Source organism: Cheilinus undulatus, linkage group 16, assembly GCF_018320785.1.
Source record: "Cheilinus undulatus linkage group 16, ASM1832078v1, whole genome shotgun sequence".
Classification (NCBI taxonomy): domain Eukaryota; kingdom Metazoa; phylum Chordata; class Actinopteri; order Labriformes; family Labridae; genus Cheilinus; species Cheilinus undulatus.
Genome location: NC_054880.1, coordinates 34,603,490 through 34,610,367, shown reverse-complemented (window position 1 = coordinate 34,610,367; position 6,878 = coordinate 34,603,490).

The following is a 6,878-nucleotide window of genomic DNA, read 5'->3' as shown; positions in this document are numbered from 1 at the left end:
TGGGTGTGTATGTGCAATCTTTAATCCTAACTTCTTTTCCCCCCATTTAAGCCATTTTTATTTGCCACTTTTCATCAGTTTTTGCCTCTCTTTTTCTTCTTCTTCTTTATTTTTTATTTATTTTTATTTATTCTTATTTTTTTAACCAATTTTGTCACTTTAAACCACATTTGGCAACATTCTTTCACTTTTTCCACCAATTTTTGCCATCCAAAACCATATTTTTGCACCTTTCAAGTCCAATTTCATCACCTTTTCTGCCTAGTTTTGTCCTATTCGACCAATTTTTGCCACTTTCCACATATTGCTGCCTCTGCTAATCGATTTTTGCCAACATTAATTCCTTCCACAAATTTTACACCAATAATTGGGATTTTTGATTGCATTTCAATATTTTGGTACATCCATTTTGCCATCTGTTACCTCTTTTCACCATTATTTCTGATGGGGGATTTTTGTAACTTTGTAAATTTTTTTCAACATTAAATCATTTAAGTAATGTTTTAAAAAAAGGGATTACATTTTTAAGATGACTATATACTTTGGCATAAACATTTTTTAATGATGCTTTGATTTACCATTCAGGTTAAAAATAAAATAAGGCTATCACAGCTTTACTTGGACCATGGACCATGATTATGCTGACCTCCATTGGCCCCCGGTTTGCATCTAAACACTCTGCCCAAGGGCATGTTGGGTTCACCAACACATCCGCCCGGATCTGAAATGGCAGTGGGCGGAGCTTAGACAAAGTGACTTTGTACAGAGTTGAACTAACATTGGTGGATCAATACTGTCAAATAAATCCAACACGGTAGACTGTTTCACTCAGGATTCAGTTAAAACTAACTCTGAAATATAAATACAGATTAAAAAAAGACATGATCAAGGAATAACACAGAGAACAAAAAGCATACAATCACAGAAAGATTCTACCTCAGTGTAAGTCAGTGGTTTGTGTCTGTGTTATTGCAGCCTCCAGCATGGCTGTTGAACATTTGAGTGTTTACTTTTAATTTTAGGTTTAATGAAGTACTGAATTTGATTCAGCCACTCTAACTCCCTGCAGTTATAATCAACCTATCACACCAAATCTGTATCAGTGATTGATAACCTTATAATGCTGTTTACTCTCTAAAACTGTGTCACCCGCATCAACATGTTAACTCTTCATTATGAAGTCCACTGATTAGTATTTACTTCAGCACTTAAACCGCTCTGACTTTGTGTAGATGGTACTGTTTCTTGAGAAAAGCTTTGTAAACTACCGACCACTGATTTTCATGATCATTATGCTTTTGTGATGAATCCCAATTATCTCCTTATGATTCCCACTTCAACACTTTAATGTGCAATAATGATGATAATTCGGTTGGGACTTGTGTGTATCTCATTGTAATTGACTTTTGGATTACTGCGGTTATTGTTTGTAAGATTGGCTGTGAAAATAAAAATCCATTTAGCCTTTGATTAAATGTAATCATACGCCTGTGAATCATATCACCATAAAATACTGTTATTAAAAGACTAAACCGTCACAGCACTAGATGATGCGTTTTGGGTTTCCATTGCACCCTGTCTCAGATGTTCACTGTGAAATGCCAAAATGGCTTGTAGATACTCTAAACAGCAGAAAACAAAGTGTGCAACTCGCAACAAAATCAAAGAAATGTTTACTTACCTCTATATTACTTTTTGCACATGCTGCACCCAGTTTCAACCATTAGCCAAAGACAGGCAGCATTTCTAGTTCATGAAGTCAACAATGTGTGGTGATTTCGGGGGAAAAAAATCTGAATTATTTGCAAAAACCTTCAGTGAAAGACTGGAAAAAACATGACTTCTCTGTATTTAAGAGTACAGAGGTTTTAAAAAGGCATGCGTCTTAATATTGCATGCTGGTTTTGTCGAGATCTTGACTCCTTTATTTTTTGTCTCAGGATAATGACATGTTTTTCTAGAAAAAGGTGTCACTTTCAGTTAAAATCTTATGAAATTAACATGCAAAAATGGTGTTATCTAAGGACAAAAAAAATGAGAAAATGACCAGAAATGGCTTATTTTCAATGGAAAATTTTGTCATATAAAGATCTCTCAGAAAAAAAAAGTATCTGGGGTCTTTTTGAACAACAATGCAACAAGCTTTGCACACCAGGATTGGGGATTTTCTGCCATTCTTCTTTCTGATTCCTCCCAGTCTCAGTCAGGATGGATGGGAAATGTCGGTGGACAGCCATTTTCAGGTTTCTCCAGAGATGTTGGATAGGGTTCAAGTCAGGACTCTGGCTGGGCCCCCCTAGAACATCTAAGAGTTGTACCTAAGCCTCTCCTGTGTTGTCTTGGCTTTGGTCTTAGGATCATCGTCATGTTGGAAGGTGAACCCTTTACCCAGTCTGAGGTCCTGAGTGCTGTAGAACATGTTTTCATTGAGAATATCTCTGCTCCATTCAGCTTTCCCTCAACCCTGACAAGTCTCCCAGTCCCTGTTGATGAAAAACACCCCCACAGCATGATGCTGCCACCACCATGTTTCACTGTTGGGATGGTATTGGGCAGGTGGAGCGGTGCTTGGTTTCCCAAGACATAACATTTAGAAGTGAGGCCAAACAGTTCAGGCTTGGTTTCATCAGACCAGGGAATCTTGTTCCTCATGGTCTGAGAGTTCTTCAGGGGCTTTTCTGCAAACTCCAAGCAGGCTTTCATGTGTTTCACACTGAGGAGACACTTCCATGTAGCCACTCTGCCATAAAGGTCAGATCAGTAGAGGACTGCAGTGATGGTTGTCCTTCTGGAACTTTGTCCCATCTCCACACAGGATCTCTGGAGCTCAGTCAGAGTGGCCATCAGGTTCTTGGTCACCTCTCTTGTCATGACCCTCCTATCCTGATTGCTCAGTTTGGCTGGGTGACCAGCTCTTGGAAGAGTCCTGGCTGTGCCAAACTTCCATTTGAGGATTATGGATGCCACTGTGCTCTTGGGAACCTTCAGAGCAGCAGAAATGTTTTTGTAGCCTTCCCAAGATCTGTGCCTGTCAACAATCCTGTCTCTGAGCTCTGCAGGCAGCTCCTATGGCCTCATGGCTTGGTTTTTTTGCTCTGATATGCGTTGTTATCTGTGAGGCCTATGGAGAGGTGTGTGCCTTTCCAAATCATGTCCAATCTGTTTAATTTACCACAGGTGGACTCCAATCAAGGTGTAGAAACATCTCAGCAAAGATCCTGAGAACTGAGTGTAGATTAATGAGAATATAAATGATTTTTGTCAAACGTGGCATCAGGCTGCAACATAAAATATGAAAGGGGCTCTGAGTAATTTATGAATGTATATTAGTGGTATGATCCTTCTGGGCTTCTGTAGAAGTTTGTTTATTCTGCTTTCCAAAAATAATGAATCTCTTGACCCCTTTATATTTATCCCAGGAGACCCTGTGAGGGTTCAGCCCCCTGGATTTGGATCCACAGCTGTAAACTGAGGATAAACAATGCTGATCCTTTGAGCCTCTTATTGCACAAAGGCCTTAAATGTTCCAACAAAGAGTCTTTAAGAAAACTAAAAACATGAAACAGCTCATTATTAGTGATTCAGCCGGCTCCCTGTCCAAAGAAGTGCATGTAAGATGTGACAAACACCAGGTTAAAGCCTTCTCAGACAGTTTTTTCTTGCTGCAGCTGTTCCTCTCTTACCCACCAGATGGGGTACTGGTTGGACCTCTGGCTCTCAAACCTTCTCTAGTGTACCTCAACTCTAGTGTGCAGATTTTACTCCTCCCACACAGAAGAGAAGAGCCCTCACATTAAAAAAAAAACCCTCATCGTCTGCATGAGGCTCATATCACCAAGGCCAGAACAGCTTGTTGTCTTCTCAGAATCCAGGGAAAGACCTTCTGCTAATCTGGTTTAATGCAAAGAATGTAAACTGCTGTATTACTTCCATACCTCCCCATGGACAGTTTATCTAATCACCAGAAGAACATTTTTGTGTAATGATTTAAAAATAATAACATCTCTGGCTGCTCGTCCCTGGAGGGTTGGCTGAGTTCAGCGGGTGTAAATAGACTGCTGAGAGGCTGTGCTGGTACATATACATGTACAGTCGCTCTGTCAGATCAGATATACAGGGCTGTGTTTAATGTCACTGGGTCAGAAAGCGGTATGAAGGCCGAGCTAATGCTGGAGTGTGATAACACCAGAGCGAGACTTTGTGTCTGCATGCGAGTTCTTTTAAATGGATGTTACTAAAATATATTCTCACAGCCTCGCCGAGCTGCCTTTTTTATCCACTGAGTGAAACGACCGAGAAATCCCAGTCCTCAAATCTGACAGCGAGACAGAGGATTGAAAGAATCAGCTCACACAAATTCCAAAATATCATGTATCCGACAACAAACTGTTTGTTTTTGTCGTTGTTTTCGCCCGAGTTTTGTCTGTCTCTGAGATTTCCTCCTCCAGCCTGGAGAAGTGGAGGCAAATGGAGTTTCATTTGTAATGCTAACAGCATTCAAAATCACATTTAAATAATTCAACAGTAGCCTGTCTTTCCAGCAACAATGTCCTGGTTACTTTGGATTATCCAAAGACCACACTGACAACATCCTGTTCTCTGGATTAGCAACAATAACCAGGGCACTGCATGTAGACAGAGACAATGCTATGTTTGTAATTCCATGATCCGCTGGAAGCTAAACAAATAGAATTTAAGTTTGGCAGAAATGGCAGACAGATATTGATTAAAAAAAGGCTAGTGAAAGCAAACAAAGGTTTGTCAAATGGCTGTTTTTGTATGAACTGACTCAACGATGTCACATTTACAGTGCCTATAAAGAGTTTTCTGCTCCCTTGGATGTTTTTTATCCTTTCATTGAATTTATAAATCAATCATGTTCAATATAAACCCCCCCCCCATCCCACCAAAAACCATACGATGAAGCAAAGCATTGGCTTATAGTGGTAGCATTGCCTGCTGGTGCCAGCAGATGCACTGACAGTCTCACCCATGGTCTAACTGGACCACTGGAAGTCATAGCAGAGGGTGAATATTCCTCTATTCCTCCCAGCATTATGAGTATTTTCGCTACCATTTGTTGTCTTTCTCTCTGTTACGCTACAACTCGTCTCCTGGACCTGGCGTGCGTCTTTCAAAGTCTATAAACTCCAGAACTTTGAATGGAAACACAGCGAAAATGCTGCTGGGATTGAAGTTACTCATGTCTGCCATCTCCTGGTGTAAAGTGGTAACAGCACAGAGCTCCGCCATTAGCCCTATCTCCCAATAGTACAGTATCCTTCAAAAAATTCCTGGGTCCTGACAGTGATCTGGATCAGTCCCAAAAAGTTATCAGTTCTTCCTTATGCCATTTCTGACATTTCCTGAAAATTTCATCAAAATCCGTCCACAACTTTTTGAGTTATGTTGCTAACAAACTAACAAACTAACCAACTAACTAACAAACCCACCCGATCACATAACCTCCTTGGCGGAGGTAACTATAATTTGACAGCTTTACTATTTTTTCAGTTTTTTTGTAAATCAATAAATTTGAAAATTCATGGATAACAATAATAATTATATTTTAGCATTAAAAATATCATTTGGGTTAAAGAGCTTCTACATATTGGTGTATTAACCATTGCAGAAACACAAAAAAATGATTTTGGTAATTACCAATGCTGTTAATTTAGGGCAGCTGTGGCATAAACCTTACTTTGGGTGGTGGTCTAATAAATTTGTTAAGCACTGTCTATATATATCTTTGCATATTTTTATTTAATTGACATTACTTTGCAGAAATCTGTTTTCACTTTGATATTAAAAATGTGAAATAAGTGACTACATAAATATTCTCCCCCTTTGAAGATACTGACATAATTCAACAGAGATCCATCCAACTGATCTCACAGTTAGTGAACTGGAGATCACTGGAGTGCAGTGAATGTGTCTCAGTGTTTGTAGTATAAAGACACCTGTGTCTGGAAGGTCCAGTCCCTACTTCATCAGTATTCCTGGCTACCATTACACCATGAAGACAAAAGAACACTCAAAGCTACTCAGAGAAAATCTTACTGAAAAGTATAAGTTAGGGGATAGATAAATAAATTCATTTCAAAGGCACTGAACATCGCTAGAGTTCGGTTAAATCCATCAAAGAAAAATGGGAGGAATATGGTACATGTGTAAATCTGCCTCAATCAGGCCGTCCTCACAAACTGAATGAGTGCGCAAGAAGGAGACTAGTGAGAGAGGCCACCAAGACACCCATGAACACTCTGAAGGAGTTACAAGCTTCAGCAGCTGAGATGGGAGAGACTCTGCATACAATAACTGCTGGCTGGGTTCCTCACCAGTCAAAGCTTTATGGGAGAGTAACAAAGAGAAAGTCACTGTTGAAGACAATTCAGCTTAAATCTGGACTAGAGTTCACCAAAAGGCATGTGGGAGACTCCATGGTCAAGTGGAAGAAAGTTCTTTGGTCTGATGGGATCAAAGTGGTGGCAGCATCATGCTGTGGGGATTCTTCTGAACAGCTAGTCCTGCATGGCTTGCAAACGCAGAGGGAAAATCCTGGAGGACAATCTTGGGCCAGCCACATACTACAGGATTTTATGCAAGATTTGCCTCTCCCCACAATTGGGGGAGTATACTGAGTGGTGCCTGTCACAAACAATAATTTGTCCAAATAATCTGCATTGATGTATATTCAAGACAATAACAGAGAATCGTGCTGTCTCTACAGTATGCCTTATGCCTCATATCAGAGAATATGTAAAATTATACCTCATTATTGGATTTAACAACAAAGAGATTCTCTCTCTTTGCCACATAAACACACAGCGTCTATGATCCGCTGTTAGTAACAAGTTTCACATTTTTTTCTCGTTATT